Source organism: Humulus lupulus, chromosome 8 (genome assembly GCF_963169125.1).
Source record: "Humulus lupulus chromosome 8, drHumLupu1.1, whole genome shotgun sequence".
NCBI lineage: Eukaryota > Viridiplantae > Streptophyta > Magnoliopsida > Rosales > Cannabaceae > Humulus > Humulus lupulus.
The window spans coordinates 116,823,448-116,844,994 of record NC_084800.1 but is presented as its reverse complement, the minus strand read 5'-3'; positions in this window follow the sequence as shown (position 1 = coordinate 116,844,994).

Sequence of the window (21,547 nt, the reverse complement as noted above, 5' to 3'; positions counted from 1 at the left end):
AAATTCAAGACAAATGGATTCATCTGCGAAGTGTTCTACCCAGTATAGGTATCGAACCCCGTACTAGTCCCAAAGCCAAATGGGAATCGGAGGACTTGTGTGGACTTCACTAACCTTAATAATGTGCATGTCCCAATGATGTCGGTGAAGACTAAGAAGGCTGGAGAACTCACCTAGGACCTTGGTGAGATGTTCGACATACTTCGAAGATACATGATGAAGTTAAACCCACTCAAGTGCACCTTCAGGATCTCATCAGGGAAATTCTAGGATTTCATGGTTAACTCCATAAGCATTGAGGCCAACCCCGACAAAATTAAAGCCCTGGTAGAGATGAGTCTACCTAAGAGCAAGAAGGAGGTGCAATGTCTAACAGGATGAATAGCAGTGCTCAACAAGTTCATTTTGAGGTCCACAGACAAGTGCCTTCCCTTCTTCAACATCATAAAAAGGGGCAAAAAGTTCTCTTGGGATGAACACTGTGAGGAGACCTTTGCTAAGTTGAGGGAGCATCTCGGTAACCACCCTGTTCACTAAACTAGACAACGGTGAGAGGCTATACCTGTACTTAGCAATGTCTAAACATGCCATAAGCTCTGCCTTGGTCAAAGGAGAGAAGAACCACCAACAACCCATATACTACATCAGCAAATGCTTAGTAGATGCAGAAACCCGATACTCAGAGTTAGAAAATTTGGTGTACCTTAGTGGTGGCCTCGAGAAATTTAAGGCCCTACTTTCAAGCCCATGCAATTGAGGTACTCACAAACAACCCCTTGAGGGAAGTCTTACACAAACATGAGACCTCGGGAAGATTGTTGTAATGATCATTTGAGTTTAGTCAATTCAATATCACCTATACACCGAGAGTTTACATCATCAGGAAAGTACTTGCGGACTTCATAGTCAAATTTACATATCGGCCCGACGAAGGAAAATAGGGTGAAGTAAATAAACTAGTTTGCAATGAAGAAAGAAAGCTAGAGGAGTGGAGCCTGCATGTGGATGGAGCATCCAACAAAGGAGGAGTCTGAGCTGGCATAGTAATGACTGGGCCCGGGGGGCATAAGATGTATTGTGCGATAATGTTTGGATTTGAGTCTTCCAACAACAAGGCAGAGTACGAAGCACTTCTGGCTGGCTTACGCTTGGCCAAGGAACTAAAGGTACTACATTTGCACATTTTTTAGCGACTCACAACTAGTGGTGTTTCAAGTGAGAGGTGAGTATTAGGCGTAGGGCCTCAAGATGGCTGCATACCTGGCAAGTGTAAAAGACTATTTGGATCATTTGGAGGGGTATACTATAGAGAAAATCCCATGGGAAACTAATACCAACGTTGATGCTCTCGCAAAGCTAGCCTCCACCAAGGATAGAGATATGCTTGACTCTGTCCCTGTGGAATAATTATCCACACCAAGTATCGTTGAAGCAAAGGTTCACATGTTCAACACTCCCAGAGAGTCATGGGTCGGCCCAATTGTGAGATACCTTAAAGATGGAACTAGCCTGATAGACAAGAAGGAAGCTCGGAGGTTGGCATACAAAGTTGCCAGATATACCCTAGTGGATGAAGTCTTGTAAAAAAAAGGGCTTCTCTATCCCGCTCTTGAGATATATTGGCGAAGAGGAAGCGACGAGAGTTTTGTACGAGAAACATGAAGGTGAGTGTGGGAACCATGCAGGTGGGTAGTCCACGACTAAGAAAGCCATGAGACAAGGGTATTACTGGCCCCCTATGGAGAAGGATGCTAGTAAGTTCGCAAAAAGCTATGACAAATGGCAAAGACACGCAAACTACCCCCAGTCCTTGGCCTTTTTGTTGTTTGGAGGAGAGACCTGATTGGCACAATCCCCGCAGGCAGAGGATTAGAATGTTGGGGGAGAGTGAGATTACACCACCACAATATTTAGATTCTACACAAAATAATGATTGACAAAGACCGAAGAAAGATTGAGAAAGATAATGCAAACCCAGTTGTAGAACAATCTTCTTCAACCTTGATGAACCTTCAAAACCCTTGTGAATCCACCACTTTGAACTTCTTCCTCTTCAATACAAAAACACAACCAAAGGCTTATACACGATTTGCATCGCTGTCCTAATTCTCTATTTCCTAGCCCAACATTGATGCTTAAGGCTTTTTCTAAGAGGAAATGGGAATTAGGATTGAACAAGCCTTAAACTTACAAAGCCAAGCACTTTCTTTATGAGTTTCTTGGTGAAAACTTGAGATTATTGAAAGCTGGAGAGAGAGTTAGAGAGAGATTTAAGAGAGTGATTATTTTTTTCCAAAACTCTATGAGGACCCTTTTATAGTGTATGCACCATCCATAGGTCTAACCAATAGGATTAGAGATAAAGAACTCATCATTTAGAGCTTAAAATACATGTCTATACAGACATGTCAGGTGATACGTCGCCTGCATGTAGGCGACGTATCGCCTGCTGGGCCTTTTGAGCTCCTTTGCATCGCTTCCAAGGAGGCGACGCATCACCACCTCCTCTGACTTGTGATCCCTCCAATGGTCCTAAAATTCCTCCAAATGCTTCCAAAATGTTTTGGGGATCCTTAGATACCTCCATGTATCACTTTCGACCCTAAAACACAATTTTTAAGTGCTTACAGTCGAAACTCAAATTTCACATCTACACTAAATGAAATTCACTAAGTGTTTTATACCTAACCTGTATAACAATGCTTATCCTTTGTATTTACACTACACCAAACACCCATTACCATAACACATCATTAAAATACTATTTAAAAAGAGTTATTGTATATTAGGAAAGTATCAAGTGACAAGGTAAAATAAAATAGCGCCAAATCACTAAGTTTTTTCTACAGTAACTCCCCTTTCCCGTGTACCCATTTCCAGTCTCATTTTCTTCAATCTTTCTCTTCCTGGTATACTCTCCCGTGTCTCATTTTCTTCAATCTTTCTCTTCCTGGTATACCCATTTCCTGTGTCTCATTTCCCATTTTCCGTGTACCCATTTCCCGTAGACCTATCTCTCTCGGTCTCTCACTCCCCTTCACGAAAGACAAATCCTGAGAAGGGCTACACCACATTCGAAGGTGATATAGGAGGCACGATCTTCCCTGGAGGCTTTGGTTTGAAATCAGGTAATGTTCTCGTCACCATCACCAAATGCTTTTCCCTTGCTCTCTCTCTAGCTCCCTTTCTTCTCTCTCTTCTTCATTCTCATTTCTCCATTTTTGTGAAATGAGATTGACTGGTTCAGGCATTCGCATAAATAGTTTCTTTCATTTTGTTCCTTATACAATTTTTTTTTTTGTTTTTTTGGTTGATTCTATCTCTTGTGGTTTTACGAAGTATTAGACTTGCAGATATAGGTGGGTTATCTCTTACGCTTGTGGCTCACTGCCTTTATGACTCTCATTAGGTGCACACATAATTTCTAGGAATGTTTTTGAACCTCGGGCATTAAACGAACTTCTTCCTCAGTGGAAACAGGAAGAGGTAATTGATTGCTCTCCTTGGTTTCTTTTATTTTAACCGAGTTCTTTAGTCATGTATGTAAATTATTAATGTAATACAGTAAAACTTTCGGGAAGTGATCCTATGTTAAACTAAGTGTGTACATGAATGTCTCTGGACAGGAAGAGGCTGTTGGCAGGGAGGAGGTAATTGGCAGACTAGACCAGGTGGAATTTTTCTCTGTTTGGCTGCTACGAAAATAATCTTCTAGAAAGAATGTATAATCATTATTTTGAGTTTTGATTAGGTTTTTGTTTCTATTTTAATAAGTTGGTATATGAGCAGTTAAGAGTATCTTAGTTTTTGCTTCTTCTTGTAATGGTTGATGTTATTATTGTGTTTGTGTTTTGTGAAATGAAACAGATTGCGAAGGTATGGGTCAAAACGATTAGTTGGGCTAAGGGTTTCAATGAGCAACTGGTGCAAGAAGCCAATGCAAAGATTTTTACTTTCGGTTCTTATCGATTAGGGGTAGGGCTTTTCTTGTCTCTTTCTCAATCTTATTATATATATTCACACATTAGAATATTATTCGCACTCTGTTTGTCGAATATTCAATTGTTTTCTTGATAGGTAGATAATGATAGGATTATAAATGTGTAATGGTTGAAGTTCTTTGCCTGATAAATTTTCTTCCTAGTGATACCTATACTAAGGTCATTTGTTCCTAACTTTATGAGAAGGTTATTAATTGAGTATGACTTAGATTTTGTTGTAAAATAGCAACTGTTGATTAGGGAGTAGGGACTGAGAGTATCTACTTTTATTGCATTCCAGCGTTATCAAAATGCTCCAACCATACATTTCTTCTGCCTAGTTGGAGTCTAATATTAAAGTTACATAGCCATTTCATTTAACAGTTGCATACGTATAGTAGTATGCAGTATCTTCTAAAAGATTACACTTAATTCTTTCTTTTTAGAAATGCACTCTGGTAACTTTCTATTGTTATGATTAACTTGTTTATGATATGTATCTAACTTGTTTATTTTTTTGATAGGTGCATGGCCCAGGTGCAGATATAGACACTCTCTTTGTGAGACACTGAGAAATGAAGTTGGTTCAATCATTGGCATAACAATTGTCACACCTGGGCTCATTGGGACCAAAATCTCACGTGAACAGGTAGTAATTTATCAATTATATATGTATATGGATTTATATTCAATATATTTTTTGTGATGCATGAGTTTGTAACTTAATTTGTACTTAAATTGTAATTATGATTGGTCAGTGAAATCTGGCTGAATATAAGAACTTTGTTCAGTATATATAAGAACTTTGTTCAGTATATATACGATACACTCTGATAGTATATCACAGAAAATATAAAACAAGAATGAGGAAAATGAGAGAGAATTTTATTGAAATAACAAAGAACAATCTAGGATATTCGAGAGACCTGGTTTCTCTCTAAGAGATAGCGCTCAATTACACAAAATCATACATGCCTAACTCCTAATTCTCATCCCTTTTTATTCCCCTGACTTACCCAAACACGCTTGATCCCAAACAGGAAACAAACCCAAAATAGAAACTATTAAAATAGAAATAGCCATTAAATAAAAATCAAACCAAATCACTAAACTTCCATAAAGAATTCAACCAGCCATTGACCATTAATTGTGTTTCCTCCTAGCATAGGTGTACCGTATAGGAGGTTTATCAATATATATATATATATAAGTATATATAAGAACTGTTATATTTAAACAGCATAAATATTCAAGTTTCGTTTGAAGTTGGGTTCTTCAAGTGTAGTTATTATGAGGGCCTTCTTGTGGTAGCTAGTTGATTTATAATGTCTGACAACTTGTAAACATTATTATAAAAAATATTCAAGAAAACTATATAAAAAAATACATTAGCACTTCACCACCAACCTCTCTTGACCTTTCATACAAACACTAAATTCAATACCAACACTTGAACTCTGTAATGAAAATACACAAGCATGATCTTCTACAACATTTATAAACAAGTACTAATAATGAGAATAGAACAAGACCTTAAAATCAACATTTTGAAAAGAAAAAAAAAACTAAGCAGAAAGAGAAAGATTAGTCAAATTCTTATTTGGCAGGACCTACTGCCTTCTTGTAGTTATACCAATTTGCAATCAATAGATACCCAAAGATCGAATTAGATAAATTTTGGATTTCAAAGGCTGTTTTAATATCTATTGACAAATTTTAATTTTCTATTAATATTTTAAGTATTGATTATATTCTTTAGGTTGGGGATCGAATTGGCAAGGAGCATTGCAAAGGTAATTTGCAAGAGGTACGGAATTTGTTCTTTTAACTCTTATTATTAATATCTTAAAAATGTTAGAGGAGTTTGAATATCTTAAATATTCATCCATAGAGAAGTAGGTTCTGAGATTAAAATTGTGTGTTGCGGTGATAACGGAAGGTTGAAAACTTGTGTGTATTAGAGAAGAAGGTTATGGAAAATTTGTTTGTGTGCTGCGGTGATATAAGGAAGAAAACTTATTGTTTGTTGTTTGAATTTTTTGACTTGGTATTGATAGATGGTTAGGTAAGCTTTTATATGTATAGATTAGATTTTTCATTATATGTATAGATTAAAATTTTCATTTAGTCATATTGTTTTCATTATTTTCATATGTATAGATTAGATTTAATTGCCACAACCCAAGCTAAAATCTTGTCTTTGATCCAAACCCAATTAGTTAGTGTCTACCATTTTAGAATCTGATTTTTAAATTAAAAACAACACTAGAATCTCTTGAACTAGAGACTATTAAATGGATAGAAAATAAACCAGCAGAATTAACAAAAAATGGTGGTCAAGACTTGTGTTTAGATAAGCCTCCAATAAGATAACTAGATAAGCCTCCAATAACTAGATAAGCATTTAGACCAAGCTTTCGAGTCCTTAGTTATCTATCTCCATGAAAGCAACTTTACTACAATTAGAAATTACCTAAACATTCACTACCCTAACAAAAGTACAACTTAGTAATAGCATATATTGTAGAAGATGAACAAGAGAAGTAGTTTACTTGTTTCAGACCAAATAATCAGGTCCTACGTCCAAGGCAGCAGAGTCAACAAGGTCCCTATATAGAGTCTCAATCAAACACCACACCTACCTCTCTTTAGTACACATCTTCTAGACTTCAATCTAACCTGCAATAGACAATGCATACAACCAAGAAAGCAAAACTGACAACACTTGTTCAAACCAAAAATTCGAACAGTAATTAACAAATATTAATTGAACTAGAGAATATTAGAACAATAATAGAATGTGAACACCAAGATATATATAGAGCTGGTTCTTCTCCTCTGCACTAATTTGTAATGGTAGTACAAAACAATGGTGTCACCCTCTTCTATAATATTCTCACTTCCATGTACAAAGAAATCCCAGAACTCACAACAATCTAATCTCTCTTGTCTTCACACATCACACTCCAACTTTTCATGCGTTTGATTACAAAATGATCAGTTAACAAAGAGAGGTGACACCCTTTTATACACACATAACAAAAGTAAGTTAAGAAAACAGAAGTAATAAGACCTTTTATTTGGTAACTAATTTCAACAAGCTTCCTTCAAAGGAAAGAAAAAAAAACACTTACTAAAGAGGTTGAGAAGAACTTTTTTGTTTGTTTTTAGACTTAAAATACTATCAATTTGATTATAATAAATAGTCTAAGGTGTTATGTCAGTTATGGCATTTGAAATGAATATAATATTCCTTTAAAAAAATGAATACAATATCGATGTTGGTATACTTGCTACATAAACCCCCCAAAACTTTATCAATTAATTCAGCAGTACCTTCACGTGGACTTGAATAATTTATTGGGAAGGTTTTTAATGAGTATTTTTTTTCCATGGTTATTTGTTACATCATTTCAAGTAAACAATTTATATGAATATATATTATATTGTTGAGTAATGTTTTGGTGCATATATTGTTATACTCTTCTTCTTCCTTTAAACAACAGAGATATTCTTTATTAAGGTGAAAAAAAAATTATATTAGATATGAGTCAAATATAGTAATTAGTTGAATATGTGATTAAATGATGAAATGGACTTTTCATACTTTACAAATAATGGTATATTGTTCTGCAGCCACTTATTTCTTGTCATTTCAATGTAGCGTAATCCATAAACTAAAAATTATTCGTATTTATAATCAGTAAGAAATATACTAGTGGCCAATTACCCAATGATTATAACACACAAAAGAGGCCATTAAGCAATTTGTCATAGTTGTCAACTTTGGCCATGATTGGGTACCCCATTAAACATGCATAATTTACCATCAATTAGTTAATACATTTGACTTTGGCCAAGATTTATTGTCCATACAAATCTATGCGTTCTTCTATTTATGTTGCTTAGTTTTTATACAGACTGATATTGCTTCTCTTTTCCCAAAAGTTTGCAAATGTGAAATATCTATAAAGATTTTATGTCCAAAGAACCCTTTTAACACCCTCGTCTAAACTTCAGTGTAAAAGACAAAAATAAATTTGAACTAAGACTGAACAATCAAGAAAGATTTTATGTCCAAAGAACCCTTTTAACACCCCCAGTTTATTTAATTTATTTATTAAAAATAAAATATATTAAAGAATCTCATGTTTACCTTTCTGTCATGTTTAAAGATTACAAATTAAAGGTCATGTTTTATGTTTTATTCTATCTCTCCTTTACAAATTACAAGTACTAATATTAAAAATGCAATCTTTGACGTGACATGGGGTTTTCCTTGAATTCTTCAAGCTTCAACACTTTCTTTTCTTCTAATAAATTTAAAATATAATTATATTAAAAGACTAAATTGTAAAAAAAATAAAATTGAGGGGACACTTGCTCCCCTACTCTTCACTGGTACGCCATTAGAAAAAAAAAACATGTATTCATTTTTGCATAAAAACCTAGTACTAACATAGCAAACTAACATAGAAACCAAAATATCAGTAAAGATGACAACACTTGTTCAAACCAGAAATGATAGTTAATTGCAGGCATTAATAACTACCAGTAGTCATGTAGAAAATTTAGATTGAAGAACAAGCTAATCTCTTTTACGAACATGAAATAATAATCACTTTGTTAAACAGCGATAATAGGGATATAAGTTCAACAGCATTGCCAATTTAACTTTTATGTAAGTGAAAAATACAATTCTCAAATTCAGTTCACTACTCTACCCTGTTATTAATCATTTCATAATAAACTAAACTTCAACAGTTGTTAACTATTTAGACCAATTTTAAGGGCTTACAATGTCTTCAATGCTGTCAGCTGTTCAATGTAATCTGGAATTTTATCATTAATTAAGCAATTCCTCAATGCCCTGAATGAAAAAGAGTGAGTACAAGAAATTGGTAAGTCCCGGAATATCCTGTTAGACTTTCAATGATAACAATCACAACAAAAATTAACTTCCAATTATTTCGAAAATAAGATAGCAAAAACAAGATAAATAAAATAAAAATTCAGTACTTACAGTCTTTCAAGTTTGGTCCAGTTCCCAATAAGTCCAGGTATGCTTCCTGATATTCTGTTCCCATCTATCCTACTGCAAACCATAAATAATGATGAGAAATTTCTGACCTTTAAAAAAAAAAAAGAACTCTTGAACTAAAAGTGAACTTCTTTCGCTTACAAATCTGTTAAGTTCAACAAGTTTTCAAACGATTGTGGAATTAGTCCAGAAAAATTGTTCGCACTCAGTAGGTTGTACGATAGAAAATGTTAAGAAAAAATTGTTCAAAGCATAAATAGAAGAAATCCAATCCATAACAAGCTTGCACCCTCTTCATTTTTTTTTCTATTTAAAAAAAAGGAACAGGGGTTAGGATGGCAATCTTACAGTCTTTCCAAGTTACTTTGTTTTACCACAAGTATAAGCATATGAAATCTCAAAGCTAACAATGAATCTGTGAAAGAGCTTAGCATAATGAGCACTAGGCAAAACAAAGTAAAAGATTGATGATGATGTACACTAAATCAGTTTGTTCTATTAGCAAATGATATCATGTTCACCAAAAATTAAACTAAAACATGCATAATAATCTCCTTGTTGTTTTCTAACAATTTCTCTTTCAACAATTCCACCCGAATAAACCTAGAAAGATGCACCAAAACTCAATTAGGCGGCAAATAATCTTTAAGTAGGGACAGAAAATATTTCATACAAAAGCACCATTGTAAAAAAAATACAAGGTTAACACTGTGAATCAAGTCCAGTAGATAAAGCTTTAAACTTCAACAACCCAAATATACTGAAATTCAACCAAGGCATGTTTTCTTTTAAAAGCATGTGTGTGAATGACCTTGTCATGACCCTGATATTACAACCGCAAATAATGTGATTGTCTTGTCTAACAGTTGTTAAACCCAGACAAAAAACAAGATTTTATTAAGAGAACAACATCAAATACAAATTCATTGGAGATGGATAAAAGTTGGATCCATCTTAACAGGTTAGTAACCAAAATCATATAGTTTATTTTGGATATAAGTTTAAGTGTCAGTGCTTGATTATTGACGTATGCTCTAAAATTGTAGATCAACGGTGGAATATGAGCAAAAAGCTAGAGAGTTTGTTAAGACAGCCATGACAAATCTTGGATTTCCAGCCAAGATTCTTTGTCCATGCAACAAATGTCATAATCTAAGACATCAACTTTCAGACGAAGTTGTCGAACACTTAGTTTTGTGGGGCATGGACCAATCTTACAAAACATGGTTTCATCATGGGGAAGATCCAGTCCAACGCAGCACGACAAACACAAGTTTTGAATATGATTTATTTCGGGCAGCGGGAATATTTTCAAGTAACGCCAATGATTTTGGTGACGATAACAATGATGCTGATTTTCAGAGTCTATTAGCATATGTTGAATCTCCATTGTATGAAGGTTGTTCAAAGTATACAAAAATTTCGTCTATCGTTGGGTTGTATAATCTAAAAACAAAGCATGGAATCTCAGATGTTGGCTTTAGTGAGATGTTGGAGATGATCAAAGAAATGTTGCCGAAAGATAATCTCCTACTGACATCAATGTATGCAGTTAAAAAGTTTCTAAAGATGTTTGATCTGAGCTATAAGCATATCCATGCTTGTGTCAACGATTGTTGTTTGTATACAAAAGAGAATGCTGATGCCCAAGTATGTCCCGCTTGTCAATATCCAAGATGGAAGCAAAATGAACAGACAAAAGAGATTCTACAAGGGCAGCCTGCAAAATTGTTGAGATATTTTCCTATTATACCAAGGTTTCAAAGGATGTTTAGAAAAGAAGAGACGGCTTTAAGCTTAAAATGGTATTCAACCAATTAAAGAACAGACGGGAAAATGCGGCACCCAGTAGATTCAGAGGCTTGGGATGCAGTTTATGAGAGATGGCCAGATTTTCACCTTGAACCTAACAACCTTCGATTAGGACTTGCTGTTGATGGGATCAATCCTTACAAAAATATGAGTTCTACGTATAGTTGTTGGCCTATAATGCTCATTGTATATAATCTACCACTTGCGTTGTGCATGAAGGATGAATTTACTTTTCTATCTATGTTGATTCCTGGACCTAAACAACCCGGGAATGACATAGATGTTTACTTAGAGCCCTTAATGATGAGTTACTTGAATTATGGAATGGTGTTTATACATATGATATTTCTACAAAGAAGTTTTTTAATTTAAGGGCCATGTTGCTATGGACCATAAATGATTTTCCAGCTTATGGAAACTTAGCTGGATGTGCGACTAAAGGAAAGTATGGTTGTCTTGTTTGTGGCGAGCACTCAAATGTTGTTTGGTTGAAGCATAGCAAAAATATGTCATTTTGCAATCATATTCGATTTCTACCACAAGAACACCGTTACAGAAAGAAGAAATATACAACAGCTAGGGCAAGGGAAAGAGAATCACAATGTCCAACTATATTGACAGGTGTTGAAGTAGCTGAGCAGTTAAGCAAAGTGACTAATGACTTTGGAAAGGGAAAAAAGATGAATCGTGGTATAGACACAGAACAAATCTGGAAGAAGCATTCTATTTGTTTTAGGCTGCCTTATTGGGAAATATTAGTTGTTCGTCATAACCTTGATGTTATGCATGTTGAAAAGAATTTTTGTGAAAGCATACTTAACACATTGCTCGATTGCAACGGAAAATCTAAAGATCACTACAACTCGAGATTAGATTTGACAAAGATGGGCATTATTCTTCATCTCCATCCGTATGAAGAAAATGGTGTTACTCGTCTTCCTACTGCAGCTTATACTCTATCAAAATCTGATAAGAAATTGCTTTGTGAGAGGCTATTTGACTTGAAATTGCCTTATGGATATAGCTCTAACATTAGAAACTATGTAGATGTGGAGAAACAGAAGCTGACAGGACTTAAGTCTCATGATTGACATGTGATTATGCAACAACTATTGCCTATTGCTATAAGGGGTTTAATGGAAGAAGGTTGTAGAGAGACAATTCTTCGGCTCTCTAAGTTTTTCCATGGATTGTGTCAACATGTGGTTGATAAGGAGGAAATTATGAAATTGGAACTAGAAGCCTTTGAAATTCTTTGTCAACTAGAAGAATATTTCCCTCCTTCTTTCTTTGATCCAATGATTCACTTGGTTGTTCATTTAGCACGAGAAGTTAGACTTTGTGGTCCGGTGCAATTTCGATGGACGTACCATTTTGAGAGATATATGAAAGTATTGAAAGGATTTGTAGAAAACTATGCACGACCAAAAGGATGTATTGTAAATCGCTATCTTGCTGTTGAATGTGTACGCTTTTGTGAAACATTTTTAAAGCAAAATGATAATTAAGATAGTACATTACTAGAAGAAAATCCATTATCAGCAGCAGAGTGCTTTGAGCTTGACCGATTGAACTTGGCAATAGTGCATCGGTATGTGTTGTTTAACTCGGATATTGTAGAACCATTTCTCAATGTCCATATGGATGAGCTGAAATAAAGACACTCAAATCTGAATAACAATCAAACTTTGTTGTGGAATTGACATTCTGAAGGGTTCCCGTTATGGTTTTATGAAAAGGTTGTATTCTATTGCCAAGATAAAAGTTTACGTTTTGTTTTAGTGTACAAATTTCTTACAAGTATATTTTTATTTTCAGATTTCTAACATGAACAAAGTAGATGACATGTTAGCTCAATTGGCTGAAGGTCCAAGTCGCGGTGTCACTTCCTACAAAGGGTACATGATTAATGGAATTCGATTCCATAAAAAAGGAGCTGAAAAAACAACTCAAAACAGCGGTGTATACTTGGAAGCACATGACAGTGGGCAATTGAATGATAAAGCAGAGTATTTTGGTGTTATCAAGAATATAATTATGCTTGATTATCGTACTTTTAAGGTGCCATTGTTTTGGTGCGATTGGGCGAATATTCGAATGGGTGTTAAGAAGTCGGAGTTCTATACGCTAGTAAATTTTAATATAGGACAAGCTCATTCCATTAGGGATCCATTTGTATTAGCTTCACAAGTGAAAAAAGCTTTTTATGCAAGGGTGAATGAGTCAAGTAATTGGTATATAGCTTTAAAGGATTCAAATAGAGGGTGTTTTGGACTTGAATCCAATGAAGTAAATTGAGCTTCCTATTGTCTCTTATGTACTTTGAATGAAACAAATTTGCTTACACTTTTTGTATGTAATTTTGGTGTATTATTACTCTTTTGTTGAATGAAACAAATCTGGTTTTATTACTCTCTACGGTGCACTTTATGATTTTATTTTAATTTGAATGAAATAATTCTGGTTTTATGGTTTTGGTGTATGTTTATTACTCTCTGGTGATCCGCATTTCTGATTTATATACTATGTTATCTTTCTTTTTATATTGCAGCAATTTCAACTTGAAAAATGAGTACATTACGAAGATCTCCAAAAAAACACCTTCGTCCAGGTGCTTTATGCAATCTTATGGCCAAAAAGCGAAAAGCATCATTGAAGACTCAAGTTGATTGTGACGATATGTTGCTTGGAAGCCCTATTTTAAAGAAAAAGAGTGTTCTTTGTAGGTTTTCTGCACCTGTTAGAGTTGTAATTGATTCACCACCTGCTCTTAGTACTAGAGCAGCAACTCGTCATATGGTCTATGATACAGAGCTAGATCCAAATGGTGATGTGGAAGACATGGAGATGTCACTTGGAAGTTCAAAAACTAGACGATCTCTTAATTATGAAGTAGATAAGGTAGTTGATAGTGTTTGTGAAAAGGGAGTAAGGGAGGAACATGAAGAGATAGCTGATGAGGTAAGGGTTGGTGTAGAATTTGAAGGGACTGTTGCACAATGTGAAGAAGTGCCTGATGCAGAATGTGAAGAAGTGGCTGAGATAGAACTTGAACAACCTCTTAGAAAATCTGTTAGATTACAAAAAACAACTGATGAGGCAAATCAAACTCAGATTGAAGAAATACCTCATCAAGATGTAGATGCGAATGTAATGAACTTAGCCAAGAAGACAAGGGGAAAAACTCTATTGGCAAATCTTACCAAGAGGAACAATGACTTAAGGATAATAAATTGGAATGAAAAAGGGCAACTAGTTGGTACTAACTCAGTGCAATTTTCTTCTTTTGTGGGCGCTCTTGTGCGAGAGGTTGTTCCTCACAATATTTCAGATTGGAGGAAAGTTTCACCAATTATGAGAGATGTTCTTTGGGCATCTATTCAGGTAGAATTACAAGTTTTATGAGTGTATTTTTTTATATATATTCAGCTCTACACTTAACACATATAATATGTTATTCTATATTCTATTGTAGGCACAATATGACTTACATGATGATTGGCAAAAAAAGATGTGCTTTGAAATGATGGCAGAACTATGGAGAGCTGGGAAATCTAGACTTGTAAAGGATATTATCAATGCAAAAAATGAGAGTGAGCGACTAGCCTTAAAGCCGCATTGCATAAAAAGTGATGTAGAATGGAGAGCATTTGTTGCCAAAAAAATTACTAAAGAACATTTGGTAAGAAATATGATGTAAGAAGTGATGTTGCTGCCTCTTTTATCTCTGTTGGTGTTAAATTAAATATAGTTATGCCTCTTTTACTTATTTATTAAATAGGATATAAGGGCCAAATACCAAGAGAGAAGAAAGAAAGCTGTTCCACACACCTTAAGTCGAAGAGGATATGCTCGAACAATCGATGATATGGTAATAATTAAGTTTTATACTGTTTGTATTTTTGCTTCCATTATTCTAGTCTCTATTTTATAATCTTTATTGATGTATTGTGTAGAAGAAAGAAAATGAGGATGTTAAAATATCTAGAATCAATGCTTTTCAGAGAGCCCATACCAAGAAGAATGGTGAACCTGTAAACCCAACGGCATCTGATATTTTTGTGAGTATTAGTCATTTAATTTTTGTGAATTTTTACTTATTTTCCATAATGCATACATTAGTTATACTAATTTATATGCAGGGTTCATTGAATGAGATTCTCCTTGAAGACCCAAAATCTGGAGCTACAAACAACGCTGATAAGGATGCCTTGACAAAAATTGTTTGGTAACCCAAAATCTTGTCGTTTAATCGGACAAGGAAGAGGCGTAACAAGGTCAAAGCTAACTGTTGTTAATATGTGTAATAGCAAGATCTCCAAGTTAGAAGAAGAGCAACATAATATGAAGCTCAAAATGACTGAAATGATGAATCTACTTAAAGAACTACACTTGGTGGTATTTCTATCTTGCACTTATAAATCTTAGTTTTCTTTTCTTCCAATGAAACTTATCTTGGTTTTATATTTAGGTTGGTGGTAAAGTGACACCAAGCGAAGGACAGTCTCGCAATGTACTGCAGTCAAACAATATTCAGTCCCCTAAGGTAAATTATAAAAGTTGTTATTGTTTTAAATTTTCATTTTAGAAGAACAATTACAGAAACTAATATATTGTCTTTAAAATAAATTTGGTAGAGTATTGCACTAGAAAAAAGACATAACTTTACAGAAGGGAAGAATGCTTGCTACTTGCTTGACTGGGCAGATGTAATTGTTGCTGAAGGTCGTTGGGATTCTAGTGATCCCAAGATAACTGTACATGGAAAGCATCTTGGACCAGACTTTATGCGAGTATGGGTTGATGTTGCTATTGTACCAGAATCTTACATATTTCGTCCTAATCATGCGATGCTTACAATACAAGAAGCAGTTGGTTCCAAAGTTGCATGGCCTTCTAAAAAAGTTATTCCAAGAGGTACATTTTCATACTCAAAAAATAATTAATGTCTTATAATTTAGTGTTTGGTTTCTTTGTTTGCTTTGGTGTAGTTGTGAATCCATTACTTTGTATGTGGTGTCCTTTCTTGGATATAATTTCCATAGCATTTTTCTTGAAGTAATTTGTGATGCTAGATAATAACAATAAAATATTTCTTTGTTTATTTTGCAGATATGACAAGCAAAGTATAAAAGGATACTTAAGACTCCTTGAAAGTAGTAACTTTGTTTATTTCTTTGTGTTGAAAGTAGTAACTTTTAGATTCCTTGAATACTTAAAGAATATTTTGTTGTTGATGACACTGTTGAATGTTTTAAACTAAATTGTGGATTGTTAATTCAATGTAGAATGTTCTTACTTTTTGTTATTTGAAAATCAAGTTCATGTGATGATGATAGTATAAATTAGAAAGCTAATTTTAATTATATAAAAAAAATTAAATATAATAGAATAAATTAGTGTTATATAAATAAAATATATAACGAGAATTTAAATATATCTAAATATAACAATAACACGAAAATTGAGTTATAATATCTATTACAATAACACTTTTTATGCAAAGAATTATGTTATGCAAACTTCATTATATAACACAGATAATGTGTTATACTAAAGTGTGGTATAACACAAAAAATGTGTTATACTAAAGTATAGTATAACACAAAAAAAATGTTATACTAAATTGTTGTATAACACAAAAAAAGTGTTATACTAAAGTGTAGTATAACACAAAAAAAAGTGTTATATAATCGACTATAAATAACACAATTCAACACTTATCTATATATTAAAATAACACAGAAATTGTGTTATCGTTGACAGTGCAATAACACATCTGTATAACAATGATAAAGTGTTATGTAAAGTACCCTGACCTAAGATATCATAGTCGGTCTTAACACATCAGAAAGTGTTATCGTATGTTTTGATAACACATTTTCGGTGTTATTAAAAGAATTTTTTCTTGTAGTGATTAATCAATCATAAAATTATGTGCAACACTAGTGAAAAGGGAAAAGAAGTACCAATAACAAGTTTATTGTGACAGCAAGCTCCTCTTATACGTTTGAACCTAAGAGAATATACCCATGAGTATCACAATATATACTCCACCTCAGAGAGTCAGAAGCTAAAGTTGCAGTATGTAAAGAGGGGGTCTCACTGTTCGATGCCCTTAAAGAAAATACCTCACTGAGAGGCCTTATAGTTGAGGACACCTCAATGTGCAAGGCCCTTAAGGCTGCTTACGCTATGTCCCATTTCACTATGGGAGACCCTCATGGATGCTTACTCGCATCTTGCCTCACTACGCAAGGTCCCTCAAGGTTGCTTACGCTAAGTCCCGTCTCACTATGTGAGACCTTCATCGACGCCTACACGAGGTCCCTCAAGGTCGATTACGCTAAGTATCATCTCGTTATGTGAGACCCTCACGGACTCGTACATTCATCTCATCTCACCACGCAAGTTATTTAAGGATGGCCACATGTGCCTCGCGTGCCTCACTATGCTAGGTCCTTAAGGCCGCGTACGATAAGTCTCGTCTTGCTATGCAAGACCCTCAGGGACGTGTACATGCATCTCGTCTCACTATGTGAGATCCTCATGGATTCCTACGCGCATCTTGCCTCACTACGCGATGTCCTCAAGACCACTTACGCTGAGTCTTGTCTCGATATACGAGAACATCAGGAATACATACATGCATCCTGTCTCGCTACGCGAGACCCTCAGGGACACATGCATGCATCTCGTCTCACTATGCGAGACCCTTGAGGACGCGTACATGCATTCTATCTCCCCACGCAAGGCCCTTAAGGATGCCCATGCATGTCTTGCCTCACTATGCTAGGACCTCAAGGCTGCATACACTAAGTCTTGTCTCGCTATGTGAGACCCTCGAGGACGCGCACATGCATTCCTTCACTATAAGGGACCATCGAGGATGACCTCTCTATGTGAGGACCTTAGGTGCAATGATCCCTGCGTAAGGCTTAACGTCTTACTATGTGGGAAGATCTCTCTATGCGAGGTCCTTAGGTGTGATTCTCCCTTCAAGAGGCTCAGTGTCTCGCTATGTGAGACAGCCTCTCTATGTGAGGCCCTTAGATGCAATGCTCCCCGGACGAGGATCGATGCCTGCAAATGCGAGACGACCTCACTATATGAGGCCTTCCTTCCATTCACCCCAAGAGGTTCTATGACCTATCTTGTGTCTTACAAGGGCTTTGGCCCGTCTCATGCCATGAGACCTTTGCACAACTCCCTTCGCACAAGCTTACCATTCAACTCTTACATACAAGGATCTTACCTTTAGAATAATCTGTGACCATTAAATGAGAGAAATCTTGTCTTGAGGAGATGCTAGCAAGGTTCACATTGAGTGGTACGTAATGAACACAACAAGACTCGACCTATAGAAAGCCTACTCAACGTTAGAGAGGATTCCACAAGCTTGCCAACACTTAGTGAAATTTAAATAAATTTGGAATAAAAGCATATCTTGAAAAGGTGAGAGGCAACCATCAAGAAGGAAGTACACTCACAAGTACGTTATGTACGGACCTGGATAGGTCAGTGGTACGACCCTGACACTTGCACTAGACAAGTAGTGGTATTACGTGTTGGTACAAGAAGTGGTAGCACTACCTCCACGCCTTTGACATAGCTTAGATATGACCACTACTACACCAACACCACTACTCTCTGCACCCTGACACATGCGACACCTCAGAGTGCTATGTTGTCCCCTTAGGATCACCATGTTTCTAGAGCCATTAGAGCTTCCCTATAAATAGACCATCAGTCCTCCAACAAAAGTGTTGGAAAATTCATTGTAAACTTAGACTATTGAGAAATACAAATATTTTTCTCCATTTTTACTTTGCAACTTTACCTCAAATTTTCTTCCTAAGTTCATTATTTTCTTATCAACCCTTAAGTTTTCCGACCTAACTTTGTTGACGAATTCACCCTCAACAGTTTGAATTTGTACAGGGTCACAATTTTGGTGCCCATATCCACTTGGTTTTCCTATGTAGGTACCCTTTTTATAGTGACCAATTTATGTGTGACCTCTTCTCTAATGAAATGGTACTTTTATCTCTACATGTTTTGTCCTTTCATGGAAAAATGGGTTGCTGGACATGTGTATACAACTTTGGAAATTTGAACACAATATAGGTACCTTAGTATGTTGAATGATTTTTTCCATTAGTCCGCGTAACCATAGGGCTTCTTTAATTGCCTAATCAATGATGGTAATGTATTCTTATTCTGTAGTTGATAGGGCCACAACTGGTTGAAGTTGAACTCTCCAACTCACTCAGTTTCCTTCCAAGCATAAAAAAGTATGCAAAGGTAGATTTTTTACTATATATGTGTCATGCACACTTAGCATCACTATAGTGCTTGAACTTTTGTCTTGGACTAACCCAACGTCTGTAGTACCCACTAATCAGTGCTCTTTCCAAGATTAGCCATATACTTGTTGAGTACATTTATTGCATAGGCCGGCTAGGTCGGGCCTATTGCATACCATTAAGTACATGGTTAAGGGTGTGTTCACAAAATATAATGCAAAATGCTTAACAATTTCACATAATAGTGTCATGAAATGAAATGTTGGTATATATATATATATATATATGGGGTCATCATAACATTTCTTGTGCTTATTTGTAAAGCCCAATTTCTTAGCATTTGCGTGGGAAAAGTTTTTAGACTATCAATGTCTACTCGTTTTGTTCAAGAAAACGCTTTATGTCGTGGCAAACTATATATCCTAGCTTTGCCATGAAGTAAGTATATATAAATATATATATATATATATAAATTAATTTCACTAGACATATGCTTCCCATGTTCAAGGGAATAAATCCTAAAGTACATTCAAAAAAGATAAACAGATAAAACTAATGGAATAAATTTTACGTATCTGTAGCCTCTTTAAGTAGATGTGACAACTAACAAGTGCCCATCCTTGTCTACATATTGCGACCAGATATACTTGTTGACCATAATTTCCGAATATAATCAGTCTTATTACCAAATTAAATATCGCACAGCTTGTTCACTGCTTTAACTGGTGATTATTGTGAATATATGATCAAGCAAATATTAAGCAAATCTAGTATAGTCTGTTCTAATATTTTTTATATTTATGATTAATTTCTTTAAGTTATATATATATATACACATACATATGCATAGTTGTTCCCTGTTAAACTGTAGAATGCAAAATTTAAGAATATATATATATATTGGTAATTAAACTTCGGAACTGTTTCAAATCTATTTCGTAGAGAAAGACATATATAGTAGAATAAATGACGACTGTTTATAAATCGGTAAGTTGACACTGAAAACAAAAGCGAAACTTCATATATTACATTTAAGATATACAAAACCAAGTACGTCGGCGTAGCACTAGTACATGAACTTGGCCCATACGCACCACATATGTTAATAACATATATATATTTATATATATATAGTATTACCATCTAACTAGAAAGCAGAGTATTACATACCCTCATCATGTAGTACGTGTTTTTCCTCTTTATTTCAAGCTGTTACATATTTACAGACGTATATACTCTACACATATTACGTGAGAACTAATAATTACTCTGCATATAGTAATTAAGCAAACACAACTATTTAATAGCGAAACCGTGTTTGACAGCGTATTGAATTAGGTAGTTTAGCTCACTGTCGTCTATGAAGCCATCGTGGTTCTTATCAGAGTGATGGCGGGCTCGATAGGCTCTCCATCGGGGAGCGAAACAACCGAAACTTTTGAACGCATTTCTGAGCTCTTCCTTGCTGAGGCGACCGTCTCCGTTGGCATCATAGCGCTTCAAAACGCCTTTCAACTGTGTGTCGTCGTACGGCTGGGTCACACCCCTAGTGCCGTGAGGATGCAAATGGCAGTTATTAACTTCATTATAATCTTTGTTATAGTTAAAACCCATATAGGAGAAGACTTATATATTGTAGAAGGGGATTTGGCGGTTGATGTAAAAGAGTAAGAGTAAATATTATATATTAGTTTGAGATTCACAATGATTTATATAGAGGCAGAGTTGGTACTAGTTCTTTGTTTTTTTTTTTTTTGAAATTTTATAGTCTATTATTAAATAAAAAAGCATAATTTTTTTAATTAAAAACTGATGAGACTCCAATCCCAGTTAGCCACGTAGCTCTCTGACTAGGTCTGTGTCTATATATATACGCACTAGTATATGTCTCTCCAAATGCAAGTTTGTTTTAAAGTGCTAAACATTTTATATATTTTTAATAAAAATTGATTTAATATGTTTTATAAAAAAGATATATATAATAGAATGATTATACTTCTATTATATATAAAAATATTTATACTAATAATCTTTATTTATATGATATTTAAACACTATATATGAATTCTAGTTGTACAGCATATATATAAATATTTACATGGCATATACGTAAAATACAATAATATCTTTTAAAAAATTAATAATAGAAATAAAATAAGAATAGAAAAAGTCATAGTTTATACACTAGTATATATACATCAATTATTTTTAATTTCTAATATATCTCGCAATATCTTTTGGTGAATTTGATAAAGAAAAAAAACTTCAATTACTTGATAAAAACCAAACTATTACATAAATTTAAAAGATAAAAAAATAATACGTATGCTTTTATTATTTTTAAATAAATATAATTTAATTATTTAAATTATTATAAAATATCTTAAAAAATATTATATTTTAATTGC